We start from the raw sequence: 21344 nt of genomic DNA, 5'->3' as shown, positions 1-21344 counted from the left end.
GCTGCTAGGCCTTTTCTCCCCTGTGCTAAGCCTTTTTTTGGCTATTTGGGGTAGTTCATGCTTAGGCCCCTGCAACATTTTGACCACATAAAGGTATCCATGCCAAATTTGCGTCCTTCTCTTCCAACATCACAGGGATTCTAGAGGTACTGAGCGTTTGTGGATTCCCCTGGAGGAGACTCAGTAATTTGCCAAAACCCAGCTACATATTTTTTTTTGAAAAATGGGAAAAAAGTGCTGCAAATGAAAGCATCTGTTTTTTCCCTGCAAATGGTATCAACAAAGGAGTTGTGGGGCTGGAATCACCATTTCCCCAGCTTACAGGAACTGACAGACTTTTGTCAGAAAACCAACATTATTTGTACAGTTTTGGCATTTTACTGGGACATTGCATATTTTTGCTATTTTTTGTGCTTTCAACCTTCTTCCAGTTAATGGTAGAAATGGGTATGAAAACAATAATGGATCCTGGTAAGCTACACATTTTCGAAAGGTAGGCAAAATTCTGAATTCAGCAAGGGGTCACTTGTGTAGATCCTTCAAGCTTTCTTTATAGAAAGTAACAGTTGAAAATTGGAAAAATTGAAAATGTGTTGAAAAAAACAGCAATTTGTGCCAACATTTTCACCTTTAACTTCTAAATATGACAGATGTTTGAAAGCAGTATAACGTTACATCCACTGGACCTTTCTGGTTGTGGGGATATATGGAACTTGTAGGTTCACCAAGATCCGGACGAACAAAGAGCCAATAACTAAGCAGCACCTTGCAATGGTTTTTTATTATGTACCGGGGATATAGCAATTCATTTGGGAAAATATATACAGTGAAAAATTGGGATGAAAGACACCTATGTTTTATTTATTTATTTATTTATAGAGTTTTATATAGCGCAGGCATGATCCTGGGGTATTAGAGCGCTTCACAGTTACATGAGGTAGGTTTGAGAACAACTTGGATAGCAACAATAACATATATATAGCCCCGTTCTGTTAAGTGGCTGCCTGTATTTCTGGTTTCTGCGCAAGCAGAGTTATGGAGTCTGCTCAGGTATGGGCTATTAGGCAGCCCACCAGCTGAACGCCGGTATGCGAGGGACACTGCTCAAAGCGCAGACCGTGACTTCACGGGAGTGTCGGTGCAATCTCGCCGACCCTTGACCCAGCTGCACGGCGCCCTGCGGGTTGGAACGGTATGCAGGGACTCGAGGGGCCAGGACATTATACAAAACCTCAGAAAGTTTGCCCAGCTCCATAACGCCAACAAACTATAAGAAATTACTTTGGTTTACCACATCACGCCATTCCAGACAAACAGCATTTTGGGTGTTGGAGTTCGACATTACCTGCAACCGGGCGGATGATCACATGGTTGGGGTGACGTTGTGGTAGCATACCGCTTTAAAAGTTACGGACATCTAATTTGGGCAATACGAATATGAGGCGCGGCAGCAAGAGGTGTCTGAAGAAGGAGTAAATCCGAAATGCATCATACCTACGCTGTCCAGTTGCCATTAAACAGCCTCGCCTGAAATTCCCTGTTTGTAGCTCCTTCCTTTCACTTCGCTGGAGGGCGGATGCGGATATTTCGTGTCAGCCAGAAGACACGCAAAGGAGCCCCGTTCTGTTAAGTGGCTGCCTGTTTTTCTTGTTTCTGCGCAAGCAGAGTTATGGAGTCTGCTCAGGTATGGGCTATCAGGCAGCCCACCAGCTGAACGCCGGCATGCGAGGGACACTGCTCAAACCGCAGACCGTGACTTCACGGGAGTGTCGGTGCAATCTCGCCGACCCTTGACCCAGCTGCACGGCGCCCTGCAGGTTGGAACGGTATGCAGGGACTCGAGGGGCCAGGACATTATACAAGCGACCTCAGAAAGTTTGCCCAGCTCCATAACGCCAACAAACTATAAGAAATTACTTTGGTTTCCCACATCACGCCATTCCAGACAAACAGCATTTTGGGTGTTGGAGTTCGACATTACCTGCAACCGGGCGGATGATCACATGGTTGGGGTGACGTTGTGGTAGCATACCGCTTTAAAAGTTACGGACATCTAAGTTGGGCAATACGAATATGAGGCGCGGCAGCAAGAGGTGTCTGAAGAAGGAGAAAATCCGAAATGCATCATACCTACGCTGTCCAGTTGCCATTAAACAGCCTCACCTGAAATTCCCTGTTTGTAGCTCCTTCCTTTCACTTCACTGGAGGGCGGATGCGGATATATATATATATATATATATATATATATATATATATATATATATATATATATATATATATATATATATATATATATAGGTTTGAGATACAACTTGAATAGCAGCACTATCATAAATATCTAATATTCCTGAACATGTCTATCTTCTTGGTTTCAGATGACGCTTTTTGGAACTGATTAGTGTATAAGGTGTAACCGTATTCCTATACTAATGGTTCCGAAGTGTTTTTTACTGTGAATTTCTGCATCAAATCAAGTCCCGATTAGTACTGTACCGTTAAAGACTATTCTCAGCTTAACTGGTGACTTTATCTCTACATACGTTGTTGTTCTGTGTTCGTAACACCTATATCACTGTGTTGGTGATGAACAGTCTTGCCTCAGGAAGGAACTCGCTCATTAGGAAGATCTTCGCCTCCCTCCTGAATGTTGCAGTGTTTGGAATTTTTCTAATGTTTGGAGGGGGAGAGTTCCAGATTCTGGGGGCTGCTCCAAAGAAAGCTCTGTCATACATTTTCTTCTTCCGAAAGATGGGTGGTTTCAGCAGCAGCTCTCTGGCACTCCTGGCTGGCCTGCTTCCCCCTGATAGCTCAATTTTCTGGGTTAGGTACCTTGGTGTTTTGTAGTGGAGCGCTTCGTGGGTAATACATGCCAGTTTTAGTTGAATTCTGGCTTCATTGGTAACCAGTTTAAGGCTTTCAGGTGTGGGGAGATATGGTCATATTTCCTAGATCCAGTAATGAGTCTTGCGGACACATTGAGACATGCTTTTAGTGGTACTGTGGAAATTTTTGATAGACCTGCTAAAGTTGTACATCCATATTCAATCCTTGAAATAACTAAGGACTGGGCTGCCAATTTGATGTCCGCTGTAGAAATGAGTGGTTTCATTTTTCTAATATAGTTTAAGTGAAACCGGGCACTTTTTGACATTGATTTGATATGGGCTTTCATGTCTAAGTTCTTATCCAGTGTGATTCCTAGTGATTTCGCTGAGTGAACTAGAATAGGGGTGCAGTTTAGTTCTGTGATCAGTTTGGTCCCTTCCTTCACTTCTGTGGGGTTCTTTGGTGGTGAAATTAATAGGAATTCACTTTTTTGCGTATTTAGTTTCAGATGATTGCCAGTTAACCAGTGTAATGACACTTTTAAGGCCTCATTCATTAACGTGATGTCTTCCAGTGACGCGAACTTGATGTAGATCTGAGTGTCATCCGCGTACATATGATAGGATATGTTTGCGTCTCGGACAATTTCTGTAAGGGGTTCGACATGCAGGTTGAATAGTGACGGAGATAGTGTAGATCCTTGAGGGACTCCAATTGAATTTGGGCATGATGAGGATAGTGTCTAGTTGACCAGGAATCTTTGTGTTCTGAAGGAAGGATTCAAACCATTTCAGAACATTTCTAGATAGACCCATCCTGTCATGAAGCCTGGCTAGTAATTGTTCATGATTTACCGTGTCAAATGAAGGCAACTGGTCAAGAAGAACAAGTAGACATGTTTGATTGTGATCTATGGCCTGTAGCGCATCATCCACTATATGTAGGATCGCTGTTTCCGTACTGTGGCCAGTTCCGAATCCTGATTGGCAGTCGTCCAGTAGCTTGAAATTAGCGATGTGATGGCTCAGTTGATTTTTCACACATTTCTCAATTAGTTTGGCAAGTAATGGAATATTGGTTACTTGGTGAAAGTTATTTGGCTCTGCCGGGTCCGCTGTAGGTTTTTTGAAGATGGGGAGGACTTGGCCAGTTTCTAGGCATTCTGGAAGGATCCCCTGAGATAGTGAGGTATTTATTACTTTTGCCCATATTGGGACCACTATATGGTTGATTCTTTTTAGGTATTCAGAGGGGAGTGGGTCATTGAAGTGGTTATTTAGTTTGATATCCGAGAGAGTGTCTACATGAGCCCCCTCGCAGCCATCGCACGCCAGCACAACCTGAACATCATCTCCTACGCCGACGACACCCAGCTGATCCTCTCCCTCACTAACGACCCCGCCACCGCCAGAGCCAACTTGCACGAAGGGATGACAGACGTAGCCAAATGGATGCCGAACAGCCGCCTGAAACTGAACTCGGACAAGACAGAAGTCCTCATCCTGGGATCTTCACCCTCCGCCTGGGATGACTCCTGGTGGCCCCCCGCCCTGGGCAGCGCACCCAAACCAACAGACCACGCACGCAACCTGGGCTTCATCCTGGACTCCTCCCTCTCCATGACCAGACAAGTCAACGCCGTCTCCTCGTCATGCTTCAACATCCTGCGCATGCTACGAAAGATCTTCCGATGGATCCCCACCGAGACCAGGAAGACGGTCACCCAGGCCCTCGTCACCAGCCGTCTGGACTACGGCAACTCCCTCTACGCTGGAACCACCGCGGAACTCCAGAAAAGACTCCAGCGGATCCAGAACACCTCAGCACGACTCATCCTGGACATCCCCCGCCGCAGCCACATCTCTGGACACCTGAGAGACCTGCACTGGCTCCCGGTCAACAAGAGAATCACCTTCCGGCTCCTCACCGACGCACACAAAGCCCTACACAACCAAGGACCAGGATACCTCAACAGCCGCCTAAACTTCTACGCTCCCAAACGCCAGCTTCGATCGACCAGCCACGCCCTCGCCGCCGTCCCCCGCATCCGAAGAGCCACCACAGGAGGAAGGTCCTTCTCCTACCTGGCTGCCAAGACTTGGAACTCCCTTCCGACCCACCTCCGCCTGACCCAGGACCACCTCGCCTTCAGGAAGCAGCTCAAGACCTGGCTGTTCGAGCAGTAGCGGACCCCCCCCCCCAGCGCCTTGAGACCCTCCGGGTGAGTAGTGCGCTATACAAATGCTCTGATTTGATTTGATTTGATTTGAGAGTTTTGGCAATGGTATTCTGGTCATATAGCTCAAAGGTTACCCATTGAACCTTGTTTTTCGCCCTATCATTATTGTTTGTCATGGTAGCCTTGTTCAGTGTGGGTGGTTGAAAGGGAAGGTTGTCGGCTGCCATCCTGAGCTCTCTTTCTAGCGTGTTGGCCTTGTTGGTGAAAAATCTTGAGAATTCTTCGCAGCTCAGTTGAGTTTTAGTAGTTTCTTGGGGAGATTTGGCCAACTTATTGGAATGATGCTTTAACATCTCGAATAGTTTCCGTGGTCTGTTTTTGGCGTTGTCCAGTTCCGATCTAAAGAATTCCTTTTTGGAATTGAGGACCCTTTTGTTGTACTTGTTTCTGATTTTTCTGAGAGATTTAAGTTGTGGGGATGATGGGTGCTGTCTCCATTTTTTGTTCTGCAAGTCTCAGTTTCTCCCTATTTTCATTCAGTGTCCCATTAAACCATGGATTATTATCTTTCTCTGTGACTCTTTTCAGTTTTAGTGGCATAGTGGAGTTGACTATATTCGTCTTTGACGTAGTGTAGTGATCCATGAGTTTGTTCACATTCAGCATGTTGTTAGGCAGATTTAGGTCCTTCTCACATCTTGCTACTAGTAGCTCAATGTTGGTGTCTTTGGTGTCCCGAGTCCACTTTCTGAGTTTGATAGGCTGCGTGGTCTTGTTCTTTTTCAAGGTGGGTATCAGGAAGGTTATGGCATGGTGATCTGACCAATCACAAGGAACAATTGAGTGGATTGTAGTATCCTTGATTCTCGAGATTATCCAGTTTAAGGTTGCCCCTTTTGAGTGTGTTGGCTGTGTGCAGGCTTGGGTAAGGTTTAGATCTGTTAAAAAGTCTTTAAATGCGTTGACCTGTTTCTCATTATTGTCGTCCCAATGTAAATTAGCATCACCTAGGAATATGTTATTAGAGTGAATGTTAGAGTTATCCTTGATGATCTCCATTAACCGGTCTATGAAGGTAGCATTATTTTCTAGTGGGTGGTAAATCGCTTGCAGGTTGCACCTTTGATTATCTGCAGTTCTTATACTGAGACCGAGGTATTCACAGGATCAGGATTCGAGTAGGTAGGATTGTATTTTGCTGACATCTATCTCCGATTGATGAATGCAGGCAATACCGCCTCCTGTCTTTTTTAGTCTGTCTAATCTCACAATGTTATAATGAGGGAGCACCAGTAGATCCATTAAAGGGGAAGAGAATTCCATAAGCATTGTTTCTGTTAGGATTGTCACGTCAGATTCCTGGCTAACGATGAGGGCAACGATGTCTGAGGCATGCTTTGCTGCGGACCGACAGTTGAGAAGTAGGCTCATCAGTGGTTTCCCTGTGCTACTAGGGTTCAGCTCTTGAGACTTGGCAGTTACCTGGACTTGTTGTAGGTTAAGGTTGGCTTTCCTCTTCTTAGGCAAGAATGTTCTATTAGCATCAATCGGGACTGATCTAATTTGCTCACCTCTGCTGCTGTCTTTAGACTCATATGACCGGAGTAAGGTTAAGGTTTCATCTTCCGTTAAGTATTTAAGATTTCTGTCTGGCCGATTATGCCTATTTGATAATGTCATGGCTGTCTCACTGCTCTTTCCTTGCAAATTGTGCACTAATTTTTGGATGTGCTCGACTTTGGAGTGAGTGCTTACAGTAATTTCTAGTATTTTTTCCATAGCTTGCAGTGCGCTTACAATGTCCTGTGACAACTTGCCCACTTGTGTTTGAAGAGCTTCGATGTCTCTCTGAGTTTAGGGAGACATATTAGGAGTGCGCATCTGCCTATTTTGGGATTTGTTGTGTGTGTCCCAGTGTTTTAGATCTGTGATTTTTCCAGAGTTAATTTTTTGTCATTGGTTCGGTTGTCTGTGCCTTCTTTATGTGCGATGTGAGATGCGCTCTCTGTGTCCTGTGATCCTGATACCAGGCTCGGGGGATATGAGTTTCATATGGTCATAGATACAATTTGTGCTGTTGTAGAGGGGGGTATGACAGGGGTGTTAGTCTCCATATCCTTTATTTTTGGATGGAGGTTCCCGTTGAATGACCTACGTGTGGGAGAGGTCAAATCCTGGGGGAGAGGCGCTGATTCTTCCCCCTGTAACAGCGTTGTGGTGGTATTAACATATAATATAGATTTTTCTGTTGTCTCTCTATCCTTCCCATCCAATCTGCCTCCTGTCAAGGTTGTGTCTCCTGGCAGCATTGTATGTTGGGTACTTGAGGGTTTCTAGGTATTATGATGTCTGTGGTGGTAGTGTTGGTGGTAAGCATGAGCGCAAAATCCGTTACGCTCGCGGATTTTGCGAATTTTCGGTAAATCCGCGAACTCTCACGAATTTACCGCGAATTCGCAAATCCGCGAGCGGCGGATTCCGAGGGCAAAAGTTCAAGCCTTGCTGGCCTGTTGTTGTAACTATTTTACGATGGCGCCGGCAAGCTGCCAGCGCCATCCTAAAATAGTTACTAAATTAGCTTCAACAGGAAGCACTAGTAGATAAAATAAAGCAGGCGCTTGTGCATCTGCTTTATTTTATCTATTCGAGCTTCCTGTTGAAGCTAATTTAGTAACTATTTTAGGATGGCGCTGGCAGCTTGCCGGTGCCATCGTAAAATAGTTAACAGGCCAGGCAGCTGTGCCCTCTTCCCAAATATACCATCGAAAATCGGCTGTGATGCTGGACAGAGGCCTTTGCATCCTTGACTTTCACGAGCGCAATCCTCGTGCTGTTCCTGTGGCCAGGAGCTTTTATAGCTCACTCAAGGGACCCCTGCGCCCTTCGGCGCGATTGCATAGTAACACACACCTAGTCGCTGTAGACAACTCTCTGGCACTTTAGGCAGCTGTAGTGTAGTGAAAGCACTATACATTTACCCAACGAGGTATGGCACAAAACGGTGGCGTCTTCTTGAATAAATATGAAGGGCAGGGTTCATTCTGGCACGATGGTCCTGGCACAAAAATTAAACCCCAACCGGAAGCACTTACAGATATCATTTAAGCATGTGCCCTATTTGAAGCTTAAATTCAGTGACTCATTCATCGGCCCAAAAAACAATCGTGAGCGTTGTCAAGGCTGGGCAGCTGTGCCCTCTTCCCAAATATACCATCGCTAATCAGCTGTGATGCTGGACAGAGGCCTTTGCATCCTTGACTTTCACGAGCGCAATCCTCGTGCTGTTCCTGTGGCCAGGAGCTTCTGTATCTTCATCCGCTGCTCTGATCGGTCTCTGACCTTTTATACCCACAAGAGGCATGTGCACTCGCATGGAAGCCCCGCCCCAAATCCGCAAATCCGTTAATCCGCAAATACGCGGATTTTGCGGATCCACGATCCGTGAATACGCAAATCCGTGAATCGTGGATCCGCAAAATCCGCCCATGCTTAGTTGGTGGTTTATAGGGTGGCTGTTTGTGTGGTCTGGCATTGTTGAGAGCTTAAATTATCTACACACTCTGTTAAGGTTGAAAACAGGTTGTCAGTTTTTCTAACTCGTTGTTGGCTGCTTGTATAAGCACAATACCGTTCTTGTAGATAGTTATGTATTTCTGAAATTGGAACAAAATATAGAGTTTAGAAACAGTAGCTATTTGCACATTTCCAAAATTGTGAGTACCCATACTAGCATGAGAATTGAAGGACATTATTCAAAGTGACTTCTTTTTAACACATTGTTTTTCATTTATAAGGCAGAAATGCATCGAAAGTAAATAGGTAATAACAGCTGCTCTACAAACCTGTGTTACCCTAAGTCTCCCATCACAAGTGGTACCTCACTTGTCTGGGTAGGCTTAGTGCCCGCGACAGGAAAAGGCTCAAAACGCAATATGGACATACTTCTTTTTTACAGTGAAAACTGACCCTTTTTTTGCACAGTGCCTAGCGGTAGATTCTGAACCCTAACTCTGCCGGCATCAAGGGAGACCAGGGAAACCTATACATTTGTAAAATCTACACAACCAGGGGAACCCAGAATAGGGTGACTTGTCTGGCTCTCACCTGGTTCTGTCACCCAGAATCTCTTGCCAACCTCAAACTTTGTAAAAAAAAACACATTTTCCTCAGATTTCTGTGATGGTAAGTTCTGGAATCTGCATGGATCCACAAATTTCCTACCACCCAGCGTTCCCCCAGGCCTTCTGATAAAAATGGTACCTCACTCGCATTGGCCGGTCAAGTACCCCCGACAGGCAAGGGCCCAAAACGTATTGAGGAGACATGAAGATGACCTATCACAAAACAACCTTGTTTTGCAAGGGGGGGTCACCTGGCATTTGGCCCCGGGCTCGGCAGCATTCCCCTTAGTCTCCTGAGTAAAATTATACCTCACTTATGTGGGAGGGGCAAGGGCCTGTGACTGGGAAGAGCCAAAAACATAGGGATTAAGGGTATAGTACTGAGAATTCTAAGCGCTACATTTGGTTAAAAGTACATTTTTAGTTAATTCTGAATTGGACACCCACACAAGTGAGGTATCATTTTATTCAGGAGATAAGACCAACACTTAAGTTTAACTGAGACAAAAGTCTAACTTTATGACTTTCTGTATTCACAAAGGGCATTTACGAGTAGGAAAGTTAGACTCTTGTCTAAGTTTTGGTCTCAGTTAAACTTAAGACCAAAACTTAGGTCTAACTGAGACAAATGTCTAACTTTACTACTCGTAAATGCCCTTGGTGAATACCGAGAGTCATAAAGATAGACTTTCATCTCAGTTTACTTTTGTGAATAGGGCCACTTGTTTTTTCATGTAGCACTTCATACTGCACATCTGCTGTTTCTAAATGTTATGTGGTATTTCTGCTGAAATTGCATTGTGCTGTCTAGGTTCATTGACTGCACTGTCTTCATAACCCAAAAATGAATCCCAGGTATCCAACAAGTAAACAGAAGTGCTTTTATTCAAGACTGTGTTGTTGTGATTACAAGCATTTCAAATGCCAGTGCAAACCCTCATTAGCTTCTGGAATTCTCTGGAACAGATTCTAACAATTCTAAACAACTATGTTAATTTTAAAGTATCCAAAGACTCAATTATACCTGTAGATGTTCCAGTTTAAAATGTTCTAAAATATTTTTTTTTAAAGTTGAAACTTTCTCCTTGTAAAAAAATATCTAATTTTGCATATAAATGATTTGTGTATTTTAAACATGATAATGCCCGACTCTACACTCAAGCTTCAGTTGTAGTATAAGCTACAGTTTTAACAACATCATTTAATGATCATTATGTCACATTGTTATATTATACCAAAAACATGTGATCTGTGAATAACATAAAGTATAGATATTTGTGCCCAATTCATGACCTAGATCAAATTATAACATTTTCTGAAAAAGCTGAGCTACAGCACTCACCCCAGCCATCATGTACCGTATAAAAGATGATGTGCATAAGAACATCTTTGAGCCCCTCCTATACAATGGAATTCACTTGGATTTTCTCTGCAACATGGGACGTCTTTATCTAAAAAAGTAGAAACAAGAGTGATGAAATCAAATTAATCAAATTATGTACTTTTCATTTATTCTGATTAAGAAAATAAGTATATTTGGGGTGGAGAAACCAAAGTAGCATACTTCCTTCCAGTCAGGAAATGAAAAGCGTTAGGAAATGAAAGTGGATGGAGTCATAAGTGAGGATTGACCAACAGCCTACCCATTTTTGTCAAATTCTACTACCAAAGAAATACGCAACAAGGGAAAATAGGTTATTTAGCAGAACACATTCAATATAAATGAGGAGAGGGGAGGCACTGCTTTAAGAGGTTGAATAGGACAACAGCTCTCTTAAGAGGTAGTGGTCTAAGAAGAGGAATTAAGACTAGTTTAGAGGTGTGACCTCGGTAAATTGGCCTCCTTCACTTGCTGTTCCTCTTCTTCCTCCTTGTTTTTCTTTTGCTCCTCATCGTTCTGCACCAGACTTCCTGCTCACCATCATCTCCCTCATCATCATCTTCCTCTTGGTCCTGTCCTTGTGCCCTCCAATTTCTTATACTCCGGGTCCTTATTCGCTTCTTGATTTTCTTCCTGTATTTCTCCTGGTCCTCTTCTGAGTCATGCTCTTGGTCCTCCATCCCTAGGCCCTGGCCCTATTCCTGCTTCTCATGCATCTCATATTCCTGCTCCAAATCCTTCAGTTAATTCTCCTTATCTGCCTCTTGCCCCTACTCCTCTTTCTACTCCTTGCCACCTATTCTTGGTTCTCCTCCTTAGCCTCCGTGTGCCCATTCTCCTACCACCCCCTATTGGTCCTTGTCCTCCTGCTACTCCTAGTCCTCCTAGTCCACGTTTTGTCCTCCTGTCAGCTTGGTCTTTGTTCGTCTGGTTTTTATAATCTTTGTCCTCTTTCGGGTCATGATCCTAGTTTTGTTTCAGGTTATGCTCCGGGTACATCCACGTAGACCTGTTCCACTCACTGGTCCTTGCCCTGTTCATCCTGAGTGCTTTGATCCTAATCTTCCTGGTCTTCATGGCTGTGGTCCTCTAGACCCTGGCCCTACTGGGCCTCAAGGCCTGTTTTTTTTAGTGAACTAGGCTTGGTCTTCCTTACCCTTATAGTCATCTTAGGCTCCTGTTCTTCATTTTCCACTCTTAGCCCTTCGCCTCTGCCTAATGTCCACAGACTCTTTCTCATCTTTTTCGTCCTCCTGCTACTTTGGGTCTTCCTCATTTATTCTTAATTCTCAGACTCCCGGGCTTCTTCTTCCTGGTCCTTCTCTATTTTCTGGTCCTAAACTGGTCCTCCACGTCTGGGTCTTCTTAGCCTTCATCCTCCTGGTCCTCCTATTCTTTCCTGTCCTTCTTATCTTGACTGTAAGTCCTGATGTTGCTCCCCATTCTTCTGCTGGTCATCCTGACCCTTTCCCTGCTAGAACTGTTCACTCCGGCCCTAGTTCATTCCTCACTCTGGTCAACCTGGGTATGTTCCTCATGGCCCGACTTGTCTTGAGTCTTTTGAGTCTCTTGTTTATAATCATCCTAGTCCCGGTCCTTTTCGCACACACACACAGGGGTCATCCTGGCAATGCTTTTCCTGGCCAGCTGAGCTCTAGTTTCCCTGGTCTTTCTTTCCCTTGCCTCCCTGGTCCTGGTTACTCTGGTCTTCACACTCCTGACCCCTAGTCCTGTTATTTGTTCCATAGGCCTGTTCCATTTTCTGCTCCTCTTGCGCCCCTTGGTCTTCCTAGTTCTACTACTTCTGAGACCCATCCTCCTGGTGCAGATACTCCTTTTACTATTTCTTTGGTACTGGTCATCTTTGTTTCCTTTGTCTGGGTCCTCCTGGTCTTAGTCCTTATGTGCCCATTCCCATGGACCGTATCCTCCTATTCCCTGTCATTTAGTGTACATTGTTTCAGCCCTCCTGGTCCTCCTGAATCAGGGGTGCTTTGCCCTGAACCTCTTGATCCTCTTGGCTCTAGTTAACACCTCTCCCAGGTCAACCAGTTACAACCATGAACCCTATCGTTCAGTTTTGTTTTATTTTTTATTGGCTTTCATACTTTAAATATAAGAGGAGGGAGTATGAAAGCCCACCAAAGAGCCTTTCAATACTTGTTTCTTTAGTGACAAGATCCACACACTGAAAACACTGGGGTTAAGGCACCAACTGTACAGATCTATGTATATCCTACAAGTCTCAGGACATAGTATTGGTAAGTTAACTTTGGTGATTAGAGCAGTTTCCAGAGGGAGACCTTTACCATTTCTGTTCAAAAGTTTGAAACATCATGAAATAGCACATAGGATTAATGTACCTTCTTCAGTTTGCATATTTGTGATTTATTTAGGATGATTCAGTCATAAATGATCTTTTTATTGAAATCCTTTCATTGCCTGCTGGTCACAATCCTGATAACAACATGAATACTTTGTCAATTTAAAAATAGCTTCATCTAACCTGCAAGAATGTATTTGAAACTTTTTTAAGTTTTATCTCCAACTCTCATTATTTAATTGTTGATTTAATGAGTTCTATTTGTTACTACTAAATACATTAAGAATGCCAAAAATCAGTTTACATTGTGTGCTTTAGAAATAGTTATTAGGAATGTATGTATGTATATAGACATATATATGACACAATTAATTGGAATGTGGTAGACCTGGCTCCTTGGCGTGGTTCCCCCTATCTTTTTGCCTCTACCTCCTGTATTTTTGATTCTATGTAGGATTTCGCTGTTGCTGGTTTAGATGCTTTGGGCACTTTGCCACTGCTGATCAGTGTCAAAGTGCAAGTGCTCCCTGCCCTGTATAAACTGTTATTGTGATTGGTTATCCATGATTGGCATATCTGTATTACCGAGAAGTCCCTAGTAAAGTGCACTAAGAGTGCTAGGGATGGTGATTCAAATTCTACTATTGGTCCTGCAGCACTGATTGTGCCACCCTCATGACTGGCCCTAAAATGGTGTATCAGGCCTGCCACCGCAGTGCCTGTGTGCAGTCTGTGAACTGCTATGTTCTCCGGGTCAGTGTCCCCACTGACCAGGCTTAATCCTTCCCTTTCTGTGCACATTTGTCACCCCTATGGAAGGCCCAAGGTACCCCCTTGGGCAGGGTGCAGTGTATGTGAAAGGTAGAGCATGTACTAGTGCAGGTGACATGCTCTGGTAGTGAATTACAGCCATTTTCGTTTTTCACTATTGTAAGGCTATCTTGCCCCATAGGCTATCATGGGGAATGCTGGCTACAGTGGCTACCAGCATATCTTCCCTTAGGAGCAAAATAGGACATAAAAGTCTGGTATCCCTGAACTCAGAATTTAATAACACATCTTTTAGGAAAGGTTGTTTTTAAATCCTGTGTTTGAGAACCGCACTTTTAGAAAGTGGCTGTTCTCTTGTCTGACCTTTCTGTGTGCCTTGGCCTGTTTGTGAATTGACTGTCTGGCTTGTGAGTGACAGGGGCTGGGTGGCTCCCAAAGACTTAGTGGGACATCCCTGGGCTGAATCTAGAGTGGTGGGAGGGGATAGCACCTGGGCCTGAATAGGGCTGTGCCTGCCTTCGACAATGCTGGCTCCACCTCCTGCTGGGCACCTAACAACCCTGCCCCTCAATCTGAAAGGAAAGGAGAAGCCAGGAAAACAAAGTGCTCAAGGAACACCCAGAAATGGTTCAGACCGGACTCGGAGCCCTCCTGCACAAAGGGAACAAAGACTTTTAGGGGCATAAGAACAGGACCCCTAACTACAGCAAATTAGATCATCCTGGAATCAAGAAGGAACCTCGGCCAAGGAGAAAGCTGGAAGACTGAAGAAGGAAGACTGTCCTGTTGTTGCTTTGCTGGACTGACCTGCAGTTGCTTTGCTGCCAAGGAGAGAGGAAGGACTTTGTTGTTGCTTTGTCCCCTAGCTTGAAGAGATCTCCAAGGGGCTGTTGTGAGAAGGCCTCCTGTTAAGAAGTCCCAGGAACAAAAGGACTTCACCCCCAGATTTCCCTGAGCTCTGCTGAGAGAGTTCTGCCGTGCCTGAGTGCTGAATCCGACTGAGGGGCATTTGGAAGTTGTGGCCTGCTGTTTGGAAAGCTGGAGAACACGAAACTAAGACTATCTGCAAAGTTTCAAGCATCGCTCGCTTGCGGACCGCATCCCCGTCAGTGCGAGGAAATTCCCTCCGCCGCGAAGATCAAGATCGTCGCAGCGCCTGTTGCCGCTGCAAGAACCGATGTATCCTTCGCATTGCTCCGGTGCGGGAAAAGTACCATCGCTGCGAGTATCGTCGCAGAGCCTGTCCATGCTGAGTGAGATCGCCGCACCACTTGCTTGCAGACCGCTTCACGTCGCTGCAAGTATCGTGGCATCGAAGGGCCGCAAGAGGAGAAGATAGACACTGCGCCGCACCTCGCCGCCGCACCTGAGATTGTCGCCGTCCCGAAGATCGCCGCATCGTGCCTTTGCGAGACGCTGCCTACGGAACCTACGCACCGGAATCCTTACAAGGTATCACCTCCCTCCCCATACAGACTGGATTAGTCGCAACACGCCCGCTGCGTCCAGCGGGGCTGTCGCATCGCCTCTCTAGAGTCTCACAACTGTGAACTATTTTCACGCAACAGTGGATTATTTTAATGCAACCTTAAGAACTCCTTTGAAGCCATATTCTTAAACTGTGTATGTTGGATTTTTGTCGTTTTGGTCTTGTTTAGTTTGGAGTAAATACTTCTATTTTTCTAAACTGTTGTGGAGTCCATTTGTGGTGTTTTCACTGTGTTACTGTGAGTGTTGGTACAAATGCTTTACACATTGCTTTTGATAAGCCTGACTGCTCGTGCCAAGCTACCAAGGGGTGAACAGGGGTTATCTAAAGAGTGGTTCCTTCTTACCCTGACTAGAAGCAAGGGTCCCTATTTGGACAGTGGTACCTACCTCTGCCAACTAGAGACCCCCAGTTCTAACAGAATGCATACAACTACATATCTAGCAAACACAAGGAGATGATGGACAGAGCTCTGAAACTTTTTAGACACTCAACCCCAGTCATAGATCTATGTTGAATCCATCATCGTTATTTAGCTCACTTGGCCACCCCAGTTCAGATCCAGCCATTTGCAAATCAGGCGTGACCCTGTGCCTCATGAAAACAGTCCAGCCCGAACTGTCAAGCCAGGTCTTCCCTTGACTGGAAACAAGCATCTGTGGGCCGGTTTTGGGGTAACACCCCTCTTCAGCTAGGCTAGCTGTAATCCAGTGGCAAAGTGAGCAAGGGCCCCTCATCTGGGCATACCTTGCCAACTTATGGCGAACAAACAAACACAAGGAGACTCACCCATAGTCACAGACCTTTGTTGAATACATCTAAATATCTCACATACATTCTGTTTGTCCCACAGCAACGTGTAAAATAACATTGTCAGTGAGTGTTAGTTTGGGTAAGATGTGGCCTATAGATGTGGTTAACTCAGACAAAAAAAGATGATAATCTATTTTAATTTTATGTCTGGAATATTTATGAAAGCAGATCTGATTGTTGGGGTACTCTGGGCCAGTGTTATGTTGTGCCTTGAAAGTGTGGGCGAGGAGTTCGAATTGTGCTTGTTTATGAATGGGAGCCAGCGGAGCTCTTTCAGGTGTGGTGTGATGTGAGTGCATCGTGAGAGGTTGAGAGTTATCCTGACCACCAAGTTTCAAATGGTCTGCAGCTTCTGGTGAGATCTGATTGGTATACATTTGAAAATCTTCCTCAGCATCTTGAGGGTTTGGAAGCATGAGGCAGTTATGGGATTGACTGGGGTAGTCATATTGAGTTTGTTGTTGATGATGATCCTGAGGTTCTTGGCGTGGTTGGTGGGGGTGGTTATCTGTCCCAGCTCTGTTGGCCACCCAGTGGAGTCCCCCAGTGATGTCCTTTTCAAAAAGATCACGATTTCAGTCATGGTGTTCGGCTTTAGACAATTGGGTTTCATCCAGTGGTCGATTTCAGTCATGCAAGCATTGAACTTGATACGGGTGCTGGGCGTTTTGTCCTTAAAGGATAATACGAGTTGGGTGAGCAGAAGTCTGCATGAGCAGAAGTATCACATGATCTCATGTGCTGAACATAAGGAAGCAATCGAGTGCAACATTTCAGTTGTATTTCATTCCCAACATAAACAGAACATTATTACTAAAATCATATGAACACCAGCACAAACTGAACTGAAAGATGCCCAAAGGAACAGCATTTAGCAAGTTTACACTCCAGAAAGGTAATTGGGAGGACCGGAAAAATAAGACATTCAAGCAACAAAGAAGGTGAATTGAAAATGACATAGACGCTTCATCCTTGACTGCGGAATGAGAATGCTCCTATGTTTCCTGGTGGTGCCCGGAAAATTGAAAAAAAAAGGGTTATGAATTTTTTAAAGTTTGAATATAAAAATAGCTTTAAAAAGTCATCTGATTGTGCTTGATGGGGACGTAAGAGCAACTTAAGGTCAACTGTGATGGAGAACGGAATTGGCTACAGAATCTAGGTTTGAACAGGTCAGCAGTTTTAACTTTGGACTTAGACTCTCAAATAGGAGTCAAAAACCCTCAACAGGGTAAGGCAGTAGGCTATGGCCAAAGAGGGCTACACAGTATCGGATAGCTGGTGTAACAGGTCCCAGTGAAGCTGTTGACTTTTGGCGGGATAGCACAGAGCAGGAGAAATTTGAATTTCATGACCATGAAAAGTCCTGCTCAGGCTGGCCTCTTTTGGCGCCTTCTCTTGGTGATTATTTCTACCATTGGGCATAGTTATTTTTTATGGAGATTGGATTCTTCAAGAGGGTAGGGCTGCAGGCTCCAGCCGAAGAGGGCTCTAAAAGGCTGGATAACTTCTCTGCGGCACTCTGTGGAATTAGATTTGCTGCTGCAGAAATTAGCATTTCAGGGCTGGGGTGTTCCAGGTGGAGCAGGCTCAAGACTGATTTGGATATAGCTTGGTCCAAACTGAGTTGAAATGCTGTGCAAAATAAAGATGGAGTGGGATATGGTGCGAGTAATTACAAGTATGTGGAGATTGATTCAAGCTTTTTATCCATCTCTTTTTTGTATACTTTACTTTGTTAGCCTAAGTGAGATGGATATGCCTGAATGTGGGTCCTGTGCACTCTGTGTCACTGGAACCAAGCTGCACCCAGCAGATGAGCCCATAACTTGGGCGAAACCAGTCCTGGGTTGCTTGTGTTCCAGTTCAGAGAGCACCAGGATTGGCAGTTGGGAGCTGGACTGTACCGATTGGAGCAGGGTCAAGACTGATTTGCAAGTAGCTGGGTCCAAACTGAGTTGACATGGTGTGCAAAATAACGATGGATTGGAATGTGGAATGAGTAATTACCAGTGGCTGAGATTAATTTAAGCATTCCATCCATCAAATATTTGTATACTATAGTGTGTCGCTTTAAGTGGGATAGGTATGCCCAGATGTGGGTCTTGTGCACACTGTATCACTGGAACCAATCTGTACCCAGCTGATTAACTTATAGCTAGGGAAACATTGCTGACTTCTTTTTTAAGAAGGTTGAACTTATTTACAAGTTACTCTCTGCTCCTTCCCCTTCCTTGTGTAGTATGGCTTCTGCATTTGACCCTACATATCATATAATTGTGACCAGATAGCCAAGATTTCTTCCTGGAACCCATTTGAAGAGGCGTCTTTCCAAAAATTGTTTAAACAGTATTAAATCTGGGTCTCCTCTTGATCCTATGCCTATGAACATCCTTTGTCAGCTCTCTGCCACATCTAAAGGTGTCCTTATCGATCTTCCTAACGCCTCTATGCGGGAGGCCTTATTCACAATCCGGGTTCAGAGCCAACTTTTCAACTGAAACCACTCTGCTTGGGGTTACTGAGAAACTGCGCCAGCATTTAGATCAAGGAGAAACTGCGGCACTCATTCTATTAGATTTGAGTGCCACACTCCACACTGTGTCGCATAACATCTTGCTTAACGCCCTTAGGTCTCTTGGCTGGACGGCACTGCCCTATCCTGGTTTGCTTCATTCCTTGAGGGTCCCACTTTTCAAGTCTTTTCTGCTAAGGCATCATCTAAGATCTGCGTATCAGCACATGGAGTCCCACAGGGATCCATTTTAAGCCCCCTCCTCTTCAACATCTATGTCAGACCTCTGGCAGAGATTGTGGAAGGGGCGGGTCTTTCCCTATATTCGTATGCGGATGATACGCAGATTGTCTTCTCGCTTTCCACCACTAAAGACGCTACGACATCTGCCCTTCAGTGCGGCCTACGGCAGTGACAGAGTGGATGCGCCTTAACTTTTTGAAGTTAAATGGGGATAAGACAGAGGTCCTTATCCTGGGCAAGCACAAGGACCTATGGGGCCCTCACCATTGGCCTCAGGAAATGGGATCCTGTCCCCTACCTGTCACCCATGTCCGTAATCTGGGCATCATTATTGATGATAGTCTCTGAATGAGAAAACAGGTGGCGATCTTGAGGTGGCTTTGTAAGATAATTTGGATGCTTCCTGCCTTAACCCAACACATGGTAGTCTAGGCACTCATCACCTCTCGCCTTGATTACGGCAATGTTCTCTATCTCGGTAGCTGCCAAACGGTACTGAGAAAGCTACAGGTAGTTCAGAAGTCTGCAGTACGCCTTCTTTGTCAAGTTCCTAGACAGACTTCCATCTCGCCGTATTTACGTGACCTTCACTGGCTTCAAATTGATCAAAGAATTACATTTAAAACCCTGTGTTACATCTTTAAAATCAAACAAGGTGTGGCACCGGCGTATCTGCAAGAGCTCATCCATCCTTACATTCCTTCTCGTCCCCTGCGCTCTACAGATACGGAGACTTTGTGATTCCCAGATTTAAACTTGCAAGAATGGGAGGCCGTTCCTTTTCTTGTCTTGGCCCCAAAATCTGGAATTCTCTTCCGGTGTCCTTGAAGAATGACCTGTCCTATCTCAGCTTTTGAAGAAATCTTAAAACTTGGCTCTTTTAGTAGCAAATGGTTCTTGACTGCTCCTTTTCTAGCAATTTGTGTGCTAGGCGCCGGGAAACCCTTTTTGGGTAGCTGCGCGTGTCACAAATCTAATTTAATATTAATAATAATAATAGGGCAAAACTGGTCCTTGGTTTCTGGTGTTTCTGTTCAGGGAAGACCTAGATTGGCAGTTTGGGCTTAACTGTTCTGTTTGGAGTAGGGTCAAGACTGCTTTGCATATAGCTGGGCCCAAACTGAGTTTACATTGTGTGCAAAGTAGCAATGAATTGGAATGTGACCCAACTAATTACCAGTGGATGTTATTCATTCAAACATTCCATGCATCACTTTTTCGTATACTTTAATATGTCACACTAAGTGAGAAGGGTATGCCCAGAGATGGGTATTGTGCACACTTTGTCTCTCAAACCAAGCTGTACCCAGCTGATTAGCCCATAACTACAGCAAAACCAGTCCTAAGTTGCTTATGTTCCGGTTCAGGAAGGACCTGGCTTGGCAGTTCAGAGATGGACTATTCTGATTTGAGCAGAGTCAAGACTAATTTGCATATAGATGGGTCCAAACTGAGTTAACGGTGTGCAAAATAACAAGGGATTGGGATGTGGCTCCAAGTAATTACGAGAGGCTGAGATTAATTCAAGCATTCCATACATCACTTTTTTGTATACTTTCATGTGTTGCCCTAAGTGCGACTGGTATGCGCAGATGTGGGTCCTGTGCACACTGTTTCGCTGGATCCAAGCTTTACCCAGCTGATGAGCCTATAACAATGGTGATATCAGTCACGGGTTTCTTGTGTTCTGTTTCATGGAGGATCTGGACTGGCAGTTCAGGGCTAGACTGTTCTGATAGGAGCAAAGCCAAGACTAATTTACAAATAGCTGGGTTCAAACTGAGTAACCATGTTGATCAAAATAACGATGGATTGGCGTGTGGCCCAGCGTAATTAAAAGTGGTTGATATTAATTCAAGCATTCCAAACATCACTTTTCTGTATACTTTACTGTGTCAGCCGAAGTGGGACGTGTTATGTCCAGATGTTGTCCCTCTGTACAATTTTTCACTGGAACCAAGCAGCACCCAGCTGATGAGCCCAATGCTAGGATGAAACCTGTCCTGGGTTGCTTGTGTTCCAGTTCAGTGAGGAACTGTCTTAGCAGTTCGGGGAGGAAGTGTTCTGATTGAAGTAGAGTCAAGACTTATTTGCATACAGCTGGGTCCAAACTGAGTTGACATGGTGTGCAAAATACCAATGCATTGGAAAAAAGCCCTGAGTAATTATCAATGGCTGAGATTAATTTAATCACTCCATCCATCACTTTTTTCTATACTTTCTTCTGTTGTCCTAATTTGTACTGGTATGTGCAGACGTGGGTCCCGTGTAGACTCCGCCACTGGAACCAAGCTGTACCCCGCTGATAAGTCCATAACTATAGTGAAACCGGTCCTGTCGTGTTTTTGTTCTGGTTGATGGAGAGCCTAGCTTGACATTTCAGGGCTGGACTGTTTTTATTGGAGCAGAGTCAAGAATAATTTGCATATATCTGGGTTCAAACTGAGTAGACATGTTGAGCAAAATAATGATGGATTGATGTGTGGCCTGGCGTAATTAAAAGCGATCGAGATTAATTAAACCATTCCATCCATCACTTTTTTGTATACTTTACGTTTTCAGCTGAAGTGGGATGGGTTATGTCCAGATGTGGTCCCTTTGCACAATGTGTCACTGGAACCAAGCTGCACCTAGCTGATGAGCCCAATGCTATGACGAAACCTGTCCTGGGTAGCTTGTGTGA

Source organism: Lissotriton helveticus, chromosome 8 (assembly GCF_964261635.1).
Source record: "Lissotriton helveticus chromosome 8, aLisHel1.1, whole genome shotgun sequence".
Taxonomy (NCBI): Eukaryota; Metazoa; Chordata; class Amphibia; order Caudata; family Salamandridae; genus Lissotriton; species Lissotriton helveticus.
This window is presented reverse-complemented; position numbering follows the sequence as displayed.